Below are 23950 nucleotides of genomic sequence, written 5' to 3'. Positions count from 1 at the left end.
TACAACAGTAAAAAATGCAGCAAACTTTCTCCAACCGAGCTTTTAATTTCTTACGTGGCGCTGAGTCAATTGAATGCAAAGCCTTTTGCTGTCAAATTTGACAGTAGTAAATATCAAATTTATTAAATGTTTATTAATAGATTAATATAATATTTGATAAATATTGTTGTGTTTGTCGAAAAGGGATATTCTTCAGATCCCTTCCACCTAATCCTCCCTATCAAATAATTCGGGTCCTTAAAATTTGATCAAACGGCTAAAGTTATTTTTAGCTTTTAGCCGTTGAATTAAATTTCAAGGACCTGGAATGTTTGATGAGGAGGATTAGGTGGAAGGGATCCAAAGATGATCCATTTCCCTGTTTGTCAAGTATGTGATTGTTTTGCCTCAATCATTGGGCCCCACAAAAAGATAAAAAACATGTATTAAATGACATTATTATTTAACATATGGGATGAAACAAAATATTTTACAAAATGTCAAATTCAACATAAGCCATCAAATATCATTTTGATGTTTAAAACTTGACACCTCATTTGGAGATACTTTAAATCTCACAATCGGTTAGCAATAATGTGATTCAAATTCACTTTTGACGTGAATCCAATTTAAAACCTCGCACTCATAAGTGAAGAGAAATTGATCATAAAACTGATTGCATTTTTGTGCCATTAGTTTCACTTTGTTTCTTGATCCCATCAAATATAGATTTCAATAAGAGAAAATATATAAATTGAACAAAACAATCAAAATGGTTTTGTGGTGTAGTTGGTTATCACGTTCATCTAACACACTGAAAGTCTCCAGTTCGAACCCGGACGAAGCCAATTGTTTGTTTTCTGAAACTCATCCAACATTTTTACTTCGTATAATTATGTTCTGCTTCTTATATTCATTTTTTTTTCTCCTATATAATTATGATTTCTTATATTGTTTCTGCTTCTTGGTTTCACTGCAGATGACTTGTCGTTCTTACATTTTGGATCATCTTAGTCGAGCTACCTCGGGACTAGTCGATCGAAGACACCAGTGTTCTATTCCAGCAGTCACTCTATATATCTGACATTGCAGCATCCGCTGTTCTTCCTTCTAGCAAAATTGCACCTACTGTCTCGATCGGGGAAGATTCTCTTATATATGATTCAACTATTCCAAGTGGAATGCAAGTTGGTTCTCTATCCGTAGTTGTTGGTATTAATGTTCCAAAAGTAAATAGTAGTGCTGCAGAAAATTCATTTAGGTTCATACTTCCGGATCGCCATTGTCTTTGGGAGATTCCTCTACTCGGACGCACGGCCTTCACAATAACCCCAAAGTTTCACCCCCCTAGGATGAAACTTTTTGTGGGAAACCTTGGAGGAAGGTCTTGGAAGATTCAGGAATCCACGAAAATGATATATGGATCTTAACAAGTACTCATGGAAAATGTTTATGGAATGCAAAAATATTCCCTTTTCTTTCTTACTTTGAGATGCTAAATTTGGCATCATGGTTGATGGGCTTGGGCGATCAAAATTCTGAACATCTCTATGAGGCTCCCACTGATATATGTACTTCATCCCATAAGAACAAAGATTTTGATGCCTCTGCGAATCATTCATTCCATCCCAGAATGGTGAAGGTTGAATTCCCAGTCCGTGTGGATTTTGTTGGGGGTTGGAGTGACACTCCTCCATGGACCTTGGAGCATGCCGGTTGCGTTCTGAACATGGCAATAAGTTTGGAAGGTTCTCTTCCTATTGGCACCAACATAGAGAAGGCAAAATCAACTGGTGTCTTTGTTAGTGATGATGCTGGGAATGAGTTACACATTGAAGACCTAACCTCAATTGCTACTCCATTTGATGACAACGATCCATTTCGCCTTGTCAAATCTGCACTGCTTGTGACTGGCATTATTCATGAAAACGTTCTTGCATCCAAGGGTCTACAGATCAGGACATGGGCCCGTGTACCTCGTGGCAATGGCTTAGGGACTTCTAGCATCTTAGCAGCTGTAGTTGTGAAATGACTCATCCAAATTACCGATGGAGATGAAAGTAATGAAAATGTTGCAAGACTTGTTCTTGTATTAAATGTACTTTAAGTTTTCCTGGAATTCCATTGCGACTACAAGTCGTTCCACTCTTGGCTTCTCCCCTGTTAATTTTAGAGTTGCAGCAACACTTGCTTGTGCTTTTTACTGGTCAAGCACGCCTTTCCTTTTCCAGTTTGGATATGCATTCTAAGACTCTTCTTGCATGATTGCATTATACAATCATATTGTCAATCGTGAAAAGCATAGAAGTGTCACGCCCCGATCCGCAAATAAAGACTATCCACGAGATAGGGTGTGAGCCATATCTTAGTTATAGAAATAAATTCTATAACCAAGATATGGTGGAAAATAAAATAAAATTATAACAATTACACCATTCATCAACAAAATCTTACATAAAAATTTATTGAATACGCAGGGGAATAACTAGTGCACTATAACAAATCTTACATAATAAAAACTTGAGTTTACCACATATAATCTATTGAATAAGCAGCAAAAATAAAATATTAGTATACGAAATTAATTCATAACAAAACTACCAACTAAAAATAATAATTGATGAGTAGCTCTTGCAAATACATAAAATGTATGCAATGAGATGCATGAATGTACTCACTCCCTTTTACTTCCGTCAACACATATCTAAGGTACCCAAGCCTGCACGTCCCATACCATGCTTATACCACTTGGCTCCGGATACGTTGGAGTACGAGTTAACTCCCTTTCATCCCTTAAACCCAATTTTGTAATTAAACTCTCAATTTCCACTTTATTATACATGCACTTTCCTCGATGCCCAATTGTATATTCAAGCCCTTCACCCTACGCCTGACATATACAAGATTTCATTATTTTATAGTCAACCAATTTGTATACTCAACCCCTGCACCCTACGCTTGACATATACATGGTTCATTATTATTCAAGGCAAACTTCAGCCCTTGAATATCCTCACAACTTAAACACTTTACACAAGTGAGCACTTGACACAACACAACTCTTTTTCTAGCTTTGCAATGCATATGTATATGTCATGTTCACATAGATATCAATACTCACATTTTATCTAACAAGCCTGCAAGCTTCAACATAAAACAAATTGATTAGTAACAAGGGTAATATAATCATAATATTAACAAAATAATAATCTATGATCCATCATATAAAATGTTGCTCGTTGACCACTCCATATATATTTGTTCATCGTCTTGTCCATCTTGGTCGTGCAACTTGTTTTTATTAGAAAAGAATAGACATCCATGTTAGAGAAAATAATTGTTAGAGTGAAATATATATCTCAAAAGCCACAAGGCATGGAATCATGTTTCTAGCATTTCCCTTTCCAAACATCATCTTTTATTTTTATTTTAGTCCACCACTTCTACTTCTTAATTAATATAGCTGAAACTATCAGCTGTTCGAACTGGGATATAAGTCAGCACATACATTAGATTGTCGTGGTTTTTGGATATGTTATAGAGGAGATGATAAGGAACAACTTTTGTTAAGAAAGTGTTTCAATCAGAGCTACGAAAAATGGGGTTTTGATACTCATAACATGACTGTCCAGTTTTCTGCGGGATTAGAGACTGAGTTGGTATTTTAAACATATTGGAAGATCGCACCGTTGGAATTTCCTGAAATTTTGATATATCATGGTAGAGACAGATGAACAACTCTCATGAAGAAAGTACTATAATATAATCTATGGGTATTGGTGTTTTGGTCTATTAAATAGGCTGGACGAATTTCTAGTTTTTGGATATCTTTCTTTTGATAGATGAAAATGATGGTAGTTTGATGGAGTGATTTGTTGGATAAGGTCTCATGTATTTTCTGGGATTTGTCTCACACTTTTTGTACATCATTCTCAAGGGAAAATAAATGGTTATTTTTTATGGTTTGGTGGGAATGTTCTTATGGCAATGATCTCCAAAATATAAATGTATAAACAACACACGATTTAGGTGGTTCACCAATTTGGCTACGTCTACTAGGGTTGTGTTTGTATTTGTATTTCACTAGGTAATGAGAATTTATGAATACATGACAATGGCTAAGAAGCCTTAACAAAATATGAAGAAAAAAACAATGATATGAGAAGGACAATTGTTGCTCCCCTTTTCTTTCTTCTCTCCGTGCTCTCTCCTCCTCCTTTAAATAATGAGTGTTTGTGTTCATTCCTTTGAATTCCCTCTCTTTGAAGTTCTATATGTATAGATTGACTTTATTTTGCTTCTTTTCTTCATGATTCATGGCACATGTGTTCCAATAGCAACTCACCAAATTTAGTTCCATGATATGTGTTCCAATACCAAGTCACCAAGTGTTGTTCTCATCATTAACAATGAAATGTGGTCCAATAGACAAACAACAAATGTTAAGCAAAACCTTAGCTCTAATATGTGTTCCAATATAAACACACCAAATGTTAAGGTAATCATTGATGATTGTATGTGTTCAAATGGCAAAGAGACATGTGTGAAGTTAATCAATATTATGCAAGGTGAATACAAGCATCCAATGCCACATTCATCTCTAAGGAATATGAATCTCACCTCTTCAAACTTTGGAGGGATGAATCATCACCAAACATTTAACTCTTAGATTCCTAATGAATACAAACTTGCCAACCCACTCTTAAGTAGACTTCCACCTTCACATTTAGAGTGGTGAGTAATCACCAAATCATTAACTCCTAATGTTACAAACTCTCCACCTCATCTTTGAGAGAAAATAACAAAACCAAACTAATCATTTAGTCCAACCTCAAACTCTTGGGCCTTTGTGAGGAAAATCAAATCAAACTCATTTAATCTCCCTCCTCCATTCAAACTAAAAATATCTCTAATTACATATGAACATGAAATACTACTAACTAGGTTTTGAAATAATTTGTAGGAAAAAAGGATTTTACATTGAAACTATTTTACATACTGAGAATAGGTTCTTGCATAAAAATAAATCAAATAAAATCTTTACATAAAATAATTACTCAACATACACCCATATATATATATAACTTTTTTTTTATTTTTAAATACGGGGTATTACAAGAAGTTTTCTCCGTTGCTCGTTAAGGTGAAAATTTAGAGTCTTGTTCTACACACGCACACTTTAGTTACTGGACCTTAATTTGATATTGCTTTATTCCTTGTGTCCAATCTCACGTCGCTCTCACTTTCCCATTGAAAACATGTATGTATTCCCATGTATTTGAAAGGATGTAAATGTGATTTGGTGCATGTTCGACTTGCGCACCAAGTCTTGCAAAAGGTGGTAATCCGTTACCTCTGAAGCCAAAGGGACAACCTTATGTTGGAATTTAACTCCATATACTTAACTGAAATACCTAATCACTAACATAAATCATTAGAGTGATTACCTGAAGAAAATATGGTTAGTTGCTCCAGGAATCATTTCACAGACCAAGCATACTAGATTATGATTTGAAATTAGATAAGAAAGACTTACCTGGTGCAGGTTGTGGTTACTGTTAACACATAAGAATTCTTTTACTCACTCAAGACATAATGTTCCAATGGTGATATAACCCTGATTATAGAACCTATTGTTTGTGAGCAGAGAACTCCTATATATAAAGAAACAATGATAGCCAACTTCCATCTATTGTGGGGTGTTGGTTATCCCACTATATCAAATTCAACTGTATGGGTTAGTGGAAGACAAATTTACATCCCACTCAAAGGGTTAGTGGAAAATAGGTGCATCCCTAACAAATGGTTAGTGGAAAACAAATGCATCTCCAACATTCTGAATGTGTTTCCATAACTATAAGACGTTAGTTTTTCATGTATCAAACTCTTATTGAAGTTATATTATCCACATGTAATTTCACCTTTATCATAAGTAGTTGAGTCCACATAGGATTCCTTCATTCTCCCACATGAACGCTAACTAGTTGTCGTTTCGAAATTTCATGTACTACATAATTTCATTCCTTAATGATCACTTGACTTTTACACAGCTAACATCTTATATACATTGACCAGTAATCATTTGGAGTTCGAATCTCAGGAAATAATACATACAATAATGTTGCATTCACCCTGAAACCACAATCCACAAATTCATACCGTATAATGCTAATGAAGACATACATTTATACACATTCTAAGCATGGTTCTTGTTGCATACCCCCCGGTTTACCTTTATTGATTGAAAGTGGTTTGCTATCTTCAATCACTGGATTTCTTTTCCATTTTCATTTCTTACTCCCACATTTCAGAAGACTCCAAGGAATCATGCACTCCCATCTTCCTTCATAGACAAATCTTTCATGTCCATCATTCATGCATGTTTATGTTCCATCTTTGGGTAAGAAACATAAACAACCACTATATGATATGTAACATTATTCAAATCTTTCATGCCCATAATTCATGCATGTTTATGTTCCACATTTGGGTAAGAAACATAAACAACCACTATTTGATATGTAACCTTATTGTATAACAACCATGTAAAAGAAAACAACCAAGATTTCAAGTCTTTGGACAAGAAAACAGTCAACTTAATTTTCCTAAAAATGTTATACCCTGAAAACATCTCAAACCATTCATACATTCCTTTCACATGAAACAACATCAAAGTATGATACAATCATATTCGATCATTTATCAAACTCCAATGAGTTTGCCTAATGCTTCCAACGAAGCCTTAATTATGCTTTATGTAGATAAACTAGTTATTCAGTGAATAACCATAACATGCAATGTTATGTAACACCTTTGCACAAGTGATATAAAATATCAATTATGCAATCTTAATCATGCATCCTTATTTTCATAGCCATTTCACAAAAATTGCAAGTTACAACTCAAATCATGTCTTGGACAATGGAACAAAGTTGGCTTAAAACTTTTATAAAATACTATACATTGTATCACAGTTCAAGCCATTCACTATTTCTCTCTTTTGAAAGATTGGTCTCATCCTCTCATGCAATGAATTGTCACTCACAAAATTCAATTAAGAATCCCTTGAACAAAATTTCCTAATAATTCCCACTTTGGTGAAGAATTATTCAAACATTTGTTCAAAGTATAGAGATTATTAGTGTTGATATCCTACATAAAACTTTAGTTTCAATAATCTTACATATATATATTTTTTTTATTTTTATTTTTTTTTTGTACTAATAACCTTTTTACCTTGCTTTAACATACACACACAACATTGAGTTCAAACTGAGTTAATAAACAAAGCCACATCAAGAAGGTAATCTAATAAAGGCATCACTTACTTCCTAAATGGTTTTGGCACAAGCATGCAATATAGTCTCTTCCACCAGCCTATATGTTGCCAAACAGAGAATAACACACATACCAAAATTTCCATAAAATCCTACTTTAGTGAAGATTCAATAAACATTTGTCCAATGGTTAAAATAGTATGATTATTTGTCTAGTAAGACATGTTGCAGCCTTGACATCATTCTTGTGGGAGTTTGATTCCTTTTTCTCTCTGCCTTTTTATGTCCTCTCTGCTTCTCTTGAAATTCCACCGAAAGGAAAACTCCAACAATTCTTGAATAAGACTCACCAAGAAAGAATTAAAATGAACAATTATAATTAAAAAATAATTATAATCTAAACCAAAGAAGCTTTTAACCAGAAAACCATTAAAGCCATGTATATTAGTCCACCAAGCTTGTGCTATTCGTGATATCATAGGCAACCCAGCAATCTTTTAGACCAGTATCCTCACATTTTTTTTAAAAATTTATTTTATTTTATTTCAGCCTGAGAACTGACATATTAATTCTTTCTACATTATTATAAGAGACATCAAAAATTCATTTGCATTCTCAATTTCATTCTTTAAACACAAATATATCCTAGTCTTCAAAAGAAGCCATAATCCACTTTATTTTGCAAGCTTTTGCACGTAGATAAATATTGGTGCTCAATTTCTATTATTTTGTAAGTTCCGTATGTAGAAAATCCTTGTAGCTTTCTGCTTAAACCTTTTTGCCAAACTTCTACTAAATAACAAAGCTAGCTATATAACTATTATGCCCATCCCAACTTTACATACTTTTCTTTTCAAGTAACAAACATGAGTATCCTGTCAGGTTTATTGTATAGACATGGCTCCCTTTTTTAGAAACGACACATGCATGAGTGCAATAAAGGGCTGCTTAATACAAATGCAATTGAAAAGTTGCATTTCAGGCATTAGATGAGTTGTTGATACATATGAATTGTGGAAGCAACCAAAGTTAAACAGTGATATCTTGTCTAGATAAAGTTTGCATGCATACCACTTATAACGCATATAACATGAACTCCTCCACCATTTCCCCTTTAAGCTAAGCGGTTCCGAGGTATGTCTAGTTTGTACTTGGCCACATCATTTATTTTATATTAGAACATGACACCAAAAAAATGGATACCAAAGCATGACAACATACTAATAAAGGAATCAAGAAGCAGAGAGAGAAACCTGCAATTGGAACAATGGTGGTGATCCAGGGGTACATATACCACCCCAGCTTTCGGGGACCATATTGAAGTCAGTGAAGTGAGGCTCTCCCTTGAGCGTGACAGCTTTAACGTCCGGGAACCGCCTGATCACCATCCCAGGGCTGACGGTGTAGAAGTTCCTTTTGAAAATCCGTCGTATGCACCATCTCATACTACGACTTGTGCACTATCGAGAACACGTGCTCCAGCACCTCATCAGAAAACGAATTCACCATTTTTGACATAGTAGTTCCGCACTGACGTTAGCCTTCTATCATGTTACCTTCAGGTTCTCGGGTTGGCAACTCGTGCTGGCCTCTCCCTCGGGCCCGCTCGGGCTCTATCGCCAGCACATGCTGGACCATCTCCCTTGGGCTATCTAACCCTGTTCCAAAGCCAGTCTACCGGGCAATAGCCCACGGTGGAACAGCTCTTTGGTGAGTGTTGTCTTTGTTCATAATTTAAAATGAGTACCTGTGTTCTCAGCCATTTATTACATATGCAAATGCCTGTCATAAAATCAATATGATCAGTAAGAACGTCATATTCTCTTGAACAACAACGTGAAAACAAAAAACAGTTATAGTCTAGAAAATTAGTACAGTACACTAAACTAATCTAAGTGAGTTTTCTTCTTTAGAGCCAAAATGACAATGACAGGTAAGCGTCCATCTAGTGCGGTGTTTTCTTTTCCTTATATATATTATTACATTTATTTGTTCCTTTAAGGAATTTAATTGCACCAGGGTTAGTGTAAATATTGCCTTTTTTTTTTTTTGTCTTACAAACTTTCATAACACAAAAAAAATTGCAATAAAGACGAGACAGTTTCTCGAAACAGACATAGAACATAGGAAGGACTTCAATAATTTCCATTGTTTGCGAAAATAAGTTGTAGAGATTGCTCAATCATCCCATCATAATCCGTAAGACACCACAAAACATATATCCTACATATATTAGTAGTGATAAATCTCAGGGTTGAGGTCGAAGAAGAGTTTTTTTGGGAGAAAAATTGAGGTCCTGTTACAAGTTTATGCATATTGGTTGCTACATGAATATCAAATAGATATCAAGAAACTGATTTCAGATACCGATCATCATTTGTGAAACTGAAGCAACCTTGACTACTAATTCTAGAATGACAAATACGCAATGCTTACTGTTTGTACCATACTTGACCAATCCCGAAACTACCGAGCACCGGCCAACGCTATACTGTCAAGGACCCAGAAGAGTTCCCCTCCGACCAGGAGGCCAATCACTACTCGACACGTGTCAAGATTAGAAGCCAATCAGAGCGCAGCACGTGTCAACATCAAGAACCAATCATAACATGACACATGTCAATGTGACAAAGCTACAAGTTTTTCTATAAATAGGGGTCATTCCCCCACAATATTTCCTAATGCCATTTTGTGTTAAATCATTCACAAGAACTCACTAAATTGAGAGCTTGATCCTTTGTACTTGTGTAAGCCCTTCACTACTAATAAGAACTCCTCTACTCCGTGGACGTAGCCAATCTGGGTGAACCACGTACATCCTGTGTTTGCTTCTCTGTCTCTATTCATTTACGTACTTATCCTCACTAGTGACTGAAGCAACCAAGCAACCAAGCGAAGGTCACAAAACCTGACACTTTCTGTTGTACCAAAGTCTTCGCTGATTTTGTGCATCAACATTTGGCGCCGTCTGTGGGAAGCGACACTTATTCCTACTCTCTTCAGCTGTGTCAAGCTGGTTTCTATCATTCGTACACTTTCTTTTGACCAGGCATCCCTCTCCAACATGGGAAGCGAAGGAAGCCACAGCACACAGAATGACACCCCCCTTGCACATAGTGCGAAACAACGAAAGAAGGAAGGAAAACGAGTTCTTCTTCAAGCTAAAGTCGATGAGTTGGAAGCTCAGAACAACAAGATAGCAATAAGGAATGAGGTCCTCCAGGAGCAATATGAGAAGCTCTTCGAGACACTCCACGAAGCTAGGCAAGCTCAGACACGCGAGCTTGTTGCCCCCGTGGAGGTCAACCATCAACTGGGTGCCCTCCAACATGGAGGGTCACATGCATTCGACATAGATATCCCTGATAGGGAACAGATTACCCCTCGACTTGATAATCAACATGAGGCTTCTCTTAACCCAGTTGCTTCGACCCGAACCATGAGAAGTGGAGGGAGACACCTCTTTACTGAAGGGGCAGAAGGATCGAAAGCCGTCTTTCGCGATTGTCGGGATTTCCTGAAGCAACGTCGAGAGAATTCCATCCATATAAGCTCAAAGATTAATGACCCAAGGATTTCTGAGAGACTCGGTCCCCTGCCACGGCCCAAGCCGGCCACCAATTTGGGGAAGGGGCAACAAGTCCCAGAGAGACATGAGGGTACAGGGGACTCAGAGGTGTTCCGACAGACATACCCTGGAAGCCAGTACAGCGAGTCCAGGGAAAAATCACATGCCCTTGATCAAACCTTCCTAATTCCAAGAGGAGATGGAGATTTACGAAAGAAAGCTCCAGTGACACATAACTCCGCTCAGGACCCCCTTGTCCTACAACTTCTTGAGGAAGTAAACAAGTTGAAGGCTGAACGTCAGGCTGAAATACCTGACTGGAACCAACCCAGGCCTGGCCCTCTTACAAGGAGGATCCTCAACACCCCCCTTCAAGCAAAGACAAAGCAAAAGCTTGGCTTGCAACTTTATACTGGAAAAGAGGACCCGATTGAGCACCTTAACCTCTTTGAGTCCACCATGGCATACCGGATGCACACCGACGAAGAGCGATGTCTTCTCTTCCCCTCCACCCTCTCTAGTGGAGCTCTAAATTGGTATTGTTGTCTTACACCCGAGACGGTAGACTCATTTGAGGAATTGAGGAAACTATTTGTTTCCCAACACATTTTCCAAACCGATCGCTTGCACTCTGCAGATGACTTGTACACTATCCGCCAGAAGCCAGACGAGTCATTACGTATGTATGCTGGCCGCTTCAGCCATGAATACTCCCGGTGTGCCGAGGCAGACGACAAGACTGCCCTCAAAGCCTTCACGGCAGGCCTACGTGATTGTTTCTTTAAATACATGATCAATGCCAATACTTGGAAGACTTACTCTGAGGTGATGGCGCAGGCTTATAACCATGCCTCCGCCGAGGCAAAGACATATCAGGAGAAGCCCCCTACAACCATCATTTATCAACAAGTGGGAGGCAAAAGCCAGACTCACCTAAATGAGAAGACCTCGACTTTCCAAACAGCAGTGGCACCTCCCCATGCCTTGCATAATGCTTCACCGAATCAACAGACATATCAATTTCAAGGCAAGAGGAAGGATTTCCATCCTCACCACTCTCCTTTCAGTAAAAAGAGTAAGGGACACTATCCCGATAACCAAGGGTATCGCCACAATAACGCTCGCCCCCAGGCAGTCAATGCAGTGGGTCAAACCCGCGTCAAGATACCCCCTACCCCAAGGTATGAGACATACACGCCCTTGAATGCCACATGCGCGGCCATTTACCCCAGCATAGCTCACCTGATACCAAAACCAAAGCCGAGGCACCCAGATTACACGCCCCCGAATAACGCGGGCACGTTTTGTTGCTACCATGAGCATAACGGCCATGATAGCGAGAAATGTATCATCCTCCGTGATCGTATTGAAGCTTTGGCACGAGAAGGAAAAATTGATCAATTCCTTCTTCACCCTCAAAGGGATAACCGTAACCAACGCCAGGTGAATGTCATATATTCCATAAGCGGCGGCACACCCATATCTGAATCTTCCAATAGGGCCATGAAAAACAGTGAACGAAGTCTGAGGCCTGGTCACCAAGTGTTTCACGTGGAAGACATCAGGGGAGGGAAGTATCAAAAACCTAACTGGGATCCGATATGTTTCTACCCTGAGGAAGAAAGAGGCATCATCTACCCTCATAACGACCCATTGATCGTGGAGGCTCACATAGCCAACTTTGATGTTCGACGAATCCTCGTAGACACAGGGGCTTCGGTCAATATCATGTTTGCCGAAGCTTTCAGGGCACTCAGTGTAGCTGAACACTTGCTCGATCGCTCGATTTCTCCTCTGATAAGCTTCTCCGGTGATATCGTGCAACCCTTAGGGAGCATACATTTACCCTTTACTATTGGTACAGGCCCTTACACGGCTACCATTACCACTAACTTCCTAGTGGTTGACTGCCCAACGGCATACAATGTCATCTTTGGGCGCACAGGCATCAATGATCTCAAGGCTATGGTATCCACGCATATGCTGTTGATGAAATTTCCAACCCCCCATGGCAACGGCTACATCAGAGGAGATCAGCTTAGTGCACGATCATGTTACAACACTTCAGTTAAGCAACAACACTTGCCCGGACCCAAGGAAACCCTGTCTGTACATGACCAAGTCACAAAGACCAGCCTAGATGAAGCGAACTTGGATCTTCCTGATAGCAACAATCAACCCGATGATCCTCGAGATGACTCTTTCACCCAGCAAGCCCAACCTGCTGAAGAGTTGGAGAAGGTACCTATCTCAAGAGATTATCCAGATCGCATGGTGAAGATTGGCACCACATTGTCACCACCCCTTCGGTTAGCATTGATATCTTTTTTGAAAGAGAACACTGAAGTCTTCGCCTGGTCATACGAGGACATGCCAGACATCTCTCCCGATGTCATCTGTCATCGTTTGAGTATTGACCCCAAGATCAAGCCGGTGAGACAGAAGCGAAGATCTTATGACGCTGAACGATACGAGGCAATGAAAGCAGAAGTTGAAAAACTCAAAGGCATAGGCTTTGTCCGCGAAGTCAATTACCCGACATGGGTAGCAAATGTGGTCCTTGTTAAGAAAAATCCGACCAAAGAAAGTCTTTTGCTTCAAAAGGTCTTGTGGAGAATGTGTGTTGACTACACCGACCTAAACAAAGGGTGTCCGAAAGATAGCTTCCCTCTTCCTCTTATTGACAGACTTATAGACTCTACGGCCGGGTGTGAACTCCTGAGCTTCATGGATGCTTACTCAGGATACAACCAAATCCTCATGAACCCTTCGGATCAAGAACACACAGCCTTCACTACCGACAGAGGACTATACTGCTATAAAGTCATGCCTTTCGGCCTAAAGAATGCAGGAGCGACTTATCAGAGACTAGTCAACTCAATGTTCGCCGAGCAGATTGGGAAGAGCATGGAAGTTTACGTTGATGATATGTTAGTCAAGAGCAAACATGCTGACCAACACATCACCAACCTATCTGAAACTTTCACTATTTTGAAGAGGTATCGAATGAGGTTAAACCCCAACAAATGTGCCTTCGGCGTAGGCTCTGGCAAATTCTTAGGTTTCATGATTAGCCAACGAGGCATTGAAGCTAATCCCGAGAAGATCAAAGCAATCCTCGACATGAAGGAACCGGTAACTTCAAAGGACATCCAGAGCCTTACTGGCAAGGTGGCAGCCTTAACCAGGTTCATTTCTAAGGCCACAGACAAATGTGCTCCCTTTTTTAAAGCACTTAAGGGAAGTAGGAAGTACATTACATGGACTGATGAATGTGCCGAGGCATTCAAAAACCTCAAGGAGTACATGAGTAAAGCCCCTCTACTCTCCAAGCCCGAGGTAGGAGACATTCTCATTATCTACCTATCGGTATCAGCTTCAGCCGTAAGTTCCGTTCTCATTCGAAAGGATGGGAATATTGAGCGACCTGTCTACTACGCTAGCAAAGCCTTACAAGATGCGGAGACACGGTACTCTAACATTGAGAAATTGGCTCTGGCATTGGTCATGTCTGCTCGAAAACTCCGCCCTTACTTCCAAGCGCACTCCATCACCGTGCTTACCAATTATCCTCTTCGACAGATACTCCAAAGTCCTGACACTTCAGGGCGAATGATCAAATGGGCAATAGCGTTGGGTGAGTTTGACATCTCCTACCAACCAAAGCCAGCTGAGAAGGGCCAAGCAGTGGCAGACTTCATTACCGACTTCATATATCCGGTTGACATTGCTTCTACACCTGAAGCAGTGGCTTCATTACCCCCGGAAGCTCAGAAGATAGAACCAACAACCCCAGCATGGAGTCTGTATGTTGATGGCTCATCCAACCAACAGGGCTGTGGAGCGGGACTAGTCTTGACTACACCCGACAAAGTAGCAATGGAGTATGCTCTTCGTTTCAAATTCAAGGCATCAAATAATGAGGCCGAGTATGAAGCCCTTCTAGCAGGATTACGTTTGGCCAAACACCTCGGGGTTAAACAAATTGATATTTTCAGTGACTCCCAATTGGTGGTCAACCAAGTTACCAACAACTTTGATGCTAAGGACAGCTCCATGGCAGCATATCTTGCGCAAACACAACTTTTGCTCAAGCACTTCCACTACCAGATCACCCAAGTTCCTCGAGCGGCAAACAGTCATGCAGACGCCCTGGCTCGCCTCGCCTCGGCTGTGGAAGACAAGATTGGAAGAAAAATTCATGTCGAACTGTTGGCAACACCAAGCACCATGGCCGCAGAAGTATGCAACTTACAACAGGGGGATAGTTGGATCACCCCGATCTATAATTTCCTTGCTCATGGCACCCTCCCAAATGATAAAGTCCAGGCTAAGCAAATTCGATACAAGTCTACCCGCTACCTGATCATCAATGATCAACTCTATAAGCGAGGTTTTAGCCTGCCATACTTAAGGTGTCTTACGCCTGCCGAGGCGGAAATCGTCCTTCGGGAAATACATGAGGGAGTCTGTGGAGATCATGCTGGATCTCGGTCCCTAGCACACAAGACTTTTCGCCAAGGATATTACTGGCCAACACTCCACCAGGATGCCATCAAAGTATCCCGCTCATGTGACAAATGTCAACGATATGCGGCTATTCCTCATTCCCCTCCAGAGCCTCTTACTCCTATGATCAGCCCTTGGCCCTTTGCCCAGTGGGGACTTGATTTGATCGGCCCAATGCCGGCAGGGAAGGGCAAAGTCTGTTACGCAGTCGTTGCAGTGGACTACTTCACAAAGTGGGCCGAAGTAGAACCCTTGGCAACCATTACTGAGGCAAAGATAGAAGACTTCGTGTGGAAGAACATCCTTTGTAGATTCGGCATTCCCAATGCGATAGTCACTGACAATGGGCGACAGTTCGACAACAAGAAGTTCAGGTTGTTCTGCTCTAAGTTCAACATCAACTTATGCTTTGCCTCTCCAGCTCATCCCCAGTCTAATGGACAAGTTGAGGCCATCAACAAAATAATCAAGCGCACTTTGAAAACCAGCTTGGACAAAGCTAAAGGCTGTTGGCCAGAATTTGTACCCCAAGTTCTTTGGTCATATCGCACTTCATATCGGACTTCAACAGGAGAAACTCCATTCTCACTTGCCTTTGGCACAGAGGCGGTTGTCCCTGTTGAGCTCGAGCAAGCAACATTCCGAGTCCAGAACTACATTCAAAGTGAAAATGACAAACAACTCACCCTCAACTTGGATTTAGTCGAGGAACACAGAAACCAAGCTCACTTGAGGAATGTCGCCTACAAGCAGCGCATCTCCAACTATTATGACTCTAGGGTCAAGCCTCGTTCTTTCAAAATAGGAGACTGGGTCTTAAAGAAAAGATTACTCTGCGACAGAGTCCCGAGTGAAGGCACACTTAGTCCAAACTGGGATGGACCGTATGAAGTCATTGGCATCAGTCGCCCTGGCTCTTACACACTTAGAAGCTCCGATGGCAAGACCCTTGGCCATCCATGGAACGCTGATCACTTGAAGTACTACTACAAATAGACTCACGATGTACAAGTGTTGAGCTATAGCCGTTTGGCATCCTATGTAATGAAGGCCATTTGGCAATGAATTCAATAAAGAGGTAATTTAGCCAACTCAGCCCTCACTCTTTTACATTCATAGCAAGCGATGCCGGAACCCTTCTCAATCAGAAAGCAATCCGTCTTCCACAGTCACTACAAAACAAGCAAATGAAGACCGTGTCAAGCGCCAAAAAAAAAAAAAAAAAAAAAAAAAAAAAAAAAAAAAACAGCTTCATCCAAAAAGCTTCACCCGAAAAGCTTCACCTCCAAAGCTTCACCCAAAAAGCTTCACCCAAAAAGCTTCACCTAAAAAGCTTCACCCAAAAAAGCTTCACCATCAAAGCTTCACCTAAAAAAGCTTCACCCAAAAAGCTTCACCTAAAAAGCTTCACCCAAAAAGCTTCACCATCAAAGCTTCACCTAAAAAGCTTCACCCAAAAAGCTTCACCATCAAAGCTTCACCTAAAAAAGCTTCACCCAAAAAGCTTCACCCGAAAAGCTTCACCTAAAAAGCTTCACCCAAAAAGCTTCACCCGAAAAGCTTCACCTAAAAAGCTTCACCCACAAAACTTCACCTAAAAAGCTTCACCCAACAAGCTTCACCCACAAAGGTTCAACACCAAAGCTTCACCTACAAAGCTTCAACACAAAACCTTGCTCCAAATAAACAAATTTTGTTCACAAAACCCAAGATGCCCTTGAACTTGTACAAAAACACTTGGGTAAACATAAACATTTTTTGTTTTACACCCACAAGGGCCCAAAATTTTCCTTCTTATTTATTCACTTATATATGTTCCCAAACATATTATAATAGATCCAACAACAAGCCAAAGTCCCAAATTTCATAATGGACAAAAGTACAAGCAATTCATCAATAATGAAGGTGCTACAAAAATTGGAATCTGCCCCAAAATAGAAATCCAACCCAAGAGACTTTTTCTCTCTCTCCCTCTTCCGCCTCCTTTCATCTATCAAATTTCTGCAACCTCTGCTCTTCTCCAATGGAGCTGAATTTTGGACACCCTATAGTTCTTGAGCATATGAACAACTTTCAAGAAGGAACCATTTCTGTTTGAGCGACGGAAATTAAAGTGTTGAAGCTCCAAACATGATAGTCGGCTTCTTGCAGATTTCGAAGCTGTTGTGATGTTTCGAAGATCTGGAAATATTTAACCGTTAGTTCATCCTGAATTTTTGATATGTTATGAAAGAGTCGATGAGGAACAACTTCAATGAAGAAAGCATACCGATCTGAACAAGAGAAAATGGAGTTTCGAAGCTCACAACAAATCTGACGGGTTGACAGACAAATAATAACCAGTCATTCATCATACCTGAATTTCTTGAGTTATACAGCTCCGAGGGATCTCAAATTTGGATATGTTGTAGTTCACAAGCTGAGGAACAACTTCAATGAAGAAAGCATACCGATCTGAACAAGAGAAAATGGAGTTTCGAAGCTCACAACAAATCTGACGGGTTGACAGAAAAATAATAACCAGTCATTCATCATACCTGAGTTTCTTGAGTTATACAGCTCCGAGGGATCTCAAATTTGGATATGTTGTAGTTCACAAGCTGAGGAACAACTTCAATGAAGAAAGCATGCTGATCTGAGCAAGAGAAAATAGAGTTTCAAAGCTCACAACAAATCTGACGGGTTGACAGAAAAATAATAACCAGTCATTCATCATACCTGAATTTCTTGAGTTATACAGCTCCGAGGGATCTCAAATTTGGATATGTTGTAGTTCACAAGCTGAGGAACAACTTCAATGAAGAAAGCATACCGATCTGAACAAGAGAAAATGGAGTTTCGAAGCTCACAACAAATCTGACGGGTTGACAGAAAAATAATAACCAGTCACTCATCATACCTGGATTTCTGGAGTTGTACTGCTCCGATGGCTCTCCAATTTGGATATGTTGTAGTTAAGGAATTAAAGAACAACTTTCATGAAGACAACTTTGTGATTCGACCTACAGATGATGGTGTTATGTTGAAAAACAATTCCGGTTGTTAGGGGAAATGAAAAACAATTCCACCAAAGAAACATCATTATGATGTTTCATCATTATGGTGTTTTCATCATTATGATGCTTTCATCATTGTGATGCTTCCATCATTGTGATGCTTCCATTATGATGTTAATGCACCAACGGTTACACCTTCTGCAATTCCACTTATTCGGGCCTAGCAACCTTCATCAACAAAATCTATGAAGAAAAAGTCCGGGGCTACCACTTAGAAAACAAAAGAATGAAGTTTTGGTACTTACGACATGGACTATTAGCAAGACACCTCATTCGTCAACTCCCTCGACTAGAGACTTGGGGGACTCCCACCATATGCTACTACGCCTTGGTACTCAAAAGTTCGTGACTACTCAGTGACTTGGATTTTTCAAGTCTCCAACCGAGAAGTTTTCCTCACTCGGGAAATTAAGGGAACACTACCTCAAACTACATGCTTCACTCACAAAGCTTCAACAATACAGGTTTCAACAAAAGCAAAAATTCAAAGAACTTTATGAAGAAGGCTTTGGTGTATTTAACACAATATGTTGAAATGAAGCAAAGCTTATTTATTAATATTTTCGATAAGCCACAAATATGTACATATACATGAGTCAAAATAAACAAACAAAAGGGAGCCTTCACAAAGGTTGCTTAGGGGAAGTCTCAGCAGTCGGTAGAGCCCCAGAAAGAGAAAGCACCGGAGGGTGGTTATCCGGAGCCTCAGTACTTGACAAAACCCCAGAAGGAGGAGGCATTGGAGGTTCATCATTTGAAGCTTCATTACCAGGTACAACCCTAGAGGACGAAGGCAATAAATGCCTTTGGAACAAACCCACAAACCGCTGATGATCAAGTAAAACCTTACCATCAGATTCCTTCATCTGGTCAAGCTTCCTCTTCATGTTTGTAGCATAGTCATGGGCGAGCCGGTGCAACTGCTTATTCTCATGCTTGAGCCCTCTAATCTCCTGTTTGAGACTCATCACTTCAGCAGCCAATGATTCAACTTGGCGGGTTCTAGCAAATAGGCGTTGGGCCATATTAGACACAGAACCTGCACACTGAACACTAAGAGCCAGAGAGTCCTTAACAGCCAACTCATCAGACCGTTTGGAAAGTAGTCTATTATCTTTGGGAGTGAGAAGGTTCCTGGCCACCACTGCAGCGGTCATATCATTCTTCATCACAGAATCCCCAACGGTAAGAGGACCAGTAGGGGATATGAAGGATGGGCGCCATATGTTGTCTGGAGAAGGCGTGGCTGTCTCTTCTCCAAGGTTCAAGTCAAAACGACGGTCGGAGGGTCCAGACATTTTCAAATGTGTTGAAGAAGGAAGAGGTCAGACAAATCAAGATCTTAGAAGTGCAAGAAATTAGCTTCTACTGGTAGAGATTCAAGTGTGATGTGGAACTTAATGCCAGCCTCTATAAAAATGTGCACTCGACGGAGCTTCAGAAATCGAAGAGGCGTTTGCTTTCTCAAAAGCTGGGCTGCTCAGAGACCACGAGGGCCGATCTCAGAAATCGAAGAGGCGTTTGCTTTCTCAAAAGCTGGGCTGCTCAGAGACCACGAGGGCCGATCTCAGAAATCGAAGAGGCGAATGCTTTCTCAAAAGCTGGGCTGCTCAGAGACCACGAGGGCCGATCTCAGAAATCGAAGAAGCACCTGCTTTTGCAGCCTCGTCAGCACCTGTCACATGCACAATCAGCTTTGCGGAAATTACGGGCACTCTGTCGAAGATTTCTGGTGAAGTAGAAAGCACGTGAATCTTACTGATCAATCACCGCTCTCCATATGCACCATCAACTCCTCGGGTACCACATATAACTTTGTCAAAGATTTCTGACAAAGTTTAGGCACGAGAATTTCGAAGTTCCAGCTACCCTACTATTACCCATAAGGGTAAAGGAACAGCACCACTGCTTGACAACTGGAAAGTCCCTATGTGTGTCGACCTCCGTGTTTTGCGGCAAGACAGGTTGGCAAGAACGTCCAACCTTTACTCACATTCGAGAAAAGACTCCCAACATAATTACTTTCTCAAAAACCGGAGTAGCACCGCTTTCCGAATCTCGAGAGTCAGATCCTCGACGGGATTGCTTGTTCGAAAACCGAAGAGGCACAACTCTCAGAACTTCGAGAGCCAGATTTCCTTAGATAAAGCTTGTCTGTAATCTCCACACGTAATATCAGCTTTCCAGATACCACATACCACTTTTTCAAAGTGCTCTGACAAAATTAAAACACGTGAAGCTGGCAGCTCCCACTACATTGCTTTGACCAAGAAGGGTAAAGGAATAGCATTACTACTTGTTATTGGGAAATCCCTATATACATTGACCTCCCTCCTCAACGGACAGGCAAACCTGCAAAAATGCTCAACCCTTTCTCGCATTCGAAAAGGCACCCTCAACATAACCTCTCGAAATACTCAGCTTTATTTCCCCCCGATAATACCTCAGCAAATAAGCCACACCAAGAACAAGAGTATCTCATATCATCAGGGTCGAAAGCAAGAGTATCCCATATCATGCTTTCTCCCTGTCTTTGTCTTTGTCCTTGTCCACACCTGCAGGACAAGGAGAAAGAGAGCAGTCAGTCGGAACCTGAAATCAAACCTCCAATTTGGAACTGACTGCCTGGAGCCTTTGCCTGGTTGCTTACTTAGCATTGCTCTCGAGTACTCATCCTCAACTGCTGTCAAGGTCACGAATTCCACCGGCAAATACCTCATGACAGTTGATCAGATATTGGCTCTTTACACTGAAGCTGCCAAGCGTGGATGAGTCACTATGAAGGAATGTTCTGAAGGACCATTTAAATGCAAAGGTTGCACACCACTTCTGCCATGCAAAAGATTGAAGCAGAAGGTTCAACGGTGAGCTGAAACAGATCACTACAGCACGACACCTTTCCATACCACATTCATTATTCCGTCAACAGCAAAAGTATCCCATATCATCAAGGTCGAACGTACTCTAGATTTGATGGACTTGTTTTGACCCTCAAATTTTTGAGTCGGCCTTATACTCTGAAGGGCACCAGAACACCCTCCAGCACAGTTCAAGAATAAGCCTGTGGAAAGTTACTTCTTCAAAAGCAAAAGTATCTCATATCATCTCTTATCCATTTGCTTCTCCTTATCCTGGCAGTTGAATGAGAGACAAGGAGAATGAGAACAATCAACCGGAAGCCGACGTCAAACCTCTGATCCTGGGTTGCTTACTTGGAAGTTTGACTGCTTACCTTGTCTGTCACCTCTTTCGGCAGATCTCCTAGCTCGGCGACTTGGGGGACTCCTACTATAGGGTTTGTATCACACTTGACTAAGCCCGAAACTACAACTAAGCTTCAAGTGAAATTGATACATTACCTTGTGAGTCAACATCAGCTAAATACACCATTCCCGGATGGAGGAAAGGTACTTCCAGAGAAGGGCAGATGAAGATCAGACCACACTTCGGTACTTAGAAGTTTCGTGATTACTCAAGGGATTGGATCTTGCAAGTCCCCAACCGAGGAGTTTCCCTCACTCGGGAACTTAGGGGAGCACTGTTTGTACCATACTTGACCAATCCCGAAACTACCGAGCACCGGCCAACGCTATACTGTCAAGGACCCAGAAGAGTTCCCCTCCGACCAGGAGGCCAATCACTACTCGACACGTGTCAAGATTAGAAGCCAATCAGAGCGCAGCACGTGTCAACATCAAGAACCAATCATAACATGACACATGTCAATGTGACAAAGCTACAAGTTTTTCTATAAATAGGGGTCATTCCCCCACAATATTTCCTAATGCCATTTTGTGTTAAATCATTCACAAGAACTCACTAAATTGAGAGCTTGATCCTTTGTACTTGTGTAAGCCCTTCACTACTAATAAGAACTCCTCTACTCCGTGGACGTAGCCAATCTGGGTGAACCACGTACATCCTGTGTTTGCTTCTCTGTCTCTATTCATTTACGTACTTATCCTCACTAGTGACTGAAGCAACCAAGCAACCAAGCGAAGGTCACAAAACCTGACACTTTCTGTTGTACCAAAGTCTTCGCTGATTTTGTGCATCAACACTTACAATGGTCTAATCTCCAAACCATATATTTATTTTCCTGCAGTGAATAAAACTTTGGCAGCAGCATATGGCATTAGAACAATTTATCATGCTATAGAAAAACCGCAGCAATCATCATATGAATTTTATACATGCTTAAAGCATTAGGATTTCTTATCATAATAAATAAATAGTACATGTTCATAACCAAGGTATTCACTAAAGAAGACATGGAAACATTAAAATCGTTCCAACGCATGCTTATATCATTCCTTTAGGTAAAACTATAAGTAGCCATTCATTCTTTATTGTACACCCACCATTATAGGATCTTTTCATGCAATTATATCAAGTATATGGCCTGATCAATATGATTTTACACACTGATCAATACTTTAACAATTCATACATTCTTTCTTTGAACAAGAATGTTAACATTCAATAAGTTTTCATCACCAGTTACATCAAGAAAATTTTAAATGAACATGAGATGTATGATTTCACAACAACATAGTACGAGAAACACAAATAGGATTAGGAGCAGTTAAGTCTGCTATGATACCAAATGTTGGAATTTAACTCCATATACTTAATTGAAATACCTAATCACTAACATGAATCATTAGAATGATACCTGAAGAAAACATAGTTAGTTGCTCCAATAATCCTTTCACAGACCAAGCATACTAGATCACGATTTGAAATTAGATAAGAAAGACCTACCTGGTGCAGGATGTGGTTACTGTTAACACATAAGAATTCTTCTACTCACTCAAGAACTTATGTTCCAATGGTGATAGAACCTTGATTACAGAACCTATTCTTTGTGAGCATAGAACTCTTATATATAAAGAAACAATGACTGCCAACTCCCATCTATCGTGGGGTGTTGGTTATCCCATTATATCAAATTCAGCTGTAATGGGTTAGTGAAGGATAAAGTTGCATCCCACACAAAGGGTTAATGAAAAATAGATGCATCCCCAACAAAGGGTTAGTGGAAAATAGATGCATCCCCAACATTCTGAATGTGTTTCCATAACCATAAGACGTTATTTCTCCATGTATCAAACTCTTATTGAAGTTGTACTATCCACATGTAATTTCACCTTTATCACAAGTAGTTAAGTCCACATAGGATTCCTACACCTTCTTGTATCCCGCATCAAGTGCCTTGATGAACTGACCAAGATATGGAGAGAAACTCTGATGAATTGTGACATAGATGACCTTGGGGAGATAATGCTAGAGGCTTGGAGGCTGTATCAAGAACTTGACCCTAACTGCAGTGACGAGTTTATGGATCAACTTTTCAGATTCGCTCACCCGTACTGCACCGGCTACAAGCTTATGGGTGTCGGGGGCGGAGGCTTTGCCTTGTTGCTTGCCAGGGATGCTAAGCAGGAAAAGGAACTAAGGCATTTGCCGGAACAAGATTCAAATTTTGACGTCAAAGTATACAACTGGAACATCTTCTTAGATAATTAATTAGGAGGTGTGTTATAATGCTTTAGATTGGT

The 23950-nt window shown here is 40.4% G+C and overlaps 1 long non-coding RNA gene and 1 pseudogene across 1 annotated transcript; one reads left to right on the top strand and one right to left on the bottom strand.

Annotated features, from left to right (window-relative positions):
• Nucleotides 1-584: 584 nt before the first annotated feature.
• LOC103417047 (bifunctional fucokinase/fucose pyrophosphorylase-like) lies at nucleotides 585-23918 on the top strand (annotated as a pseudogene).
• On the bottom strand, nucleotides 17110-18421 carry LOC139197280 (uncharacterized). Its single transcript, XR_011582516.1, has 5 exons — nucleotides 18233-18421; nucleotides 18052-18149; nucleotides 17871-17968; nucleotides 17690-17787; nucleotides 17110-17514 (listed from the first exon to the last, which is right to left on the bottom strand). It is a non-coding gene; the product is annotated as an uncharacterized lncRNA (long non-coding RNA).
• Nucleotides 23919-23950: the final 32 nt, after the last annotated feature.

The sequence above is a fragment of the Malus domestica genome, chromosome 01 (genome assembly GCF_042453785.1).
Source record: "Malus domestica chromosome 01, GDT2T_hap1".
Taxonomy (NCBI): Eukaryota; Viridiplantae; Streptophyta; class Magnoliopsida; order Rosales; family Rosaceae; genus Malus; species Malus domestica.
Note: the sequence above shows the minus strand (reverse complement) of the source record. Positions and strands in the feature narration are given on the sequence as shown.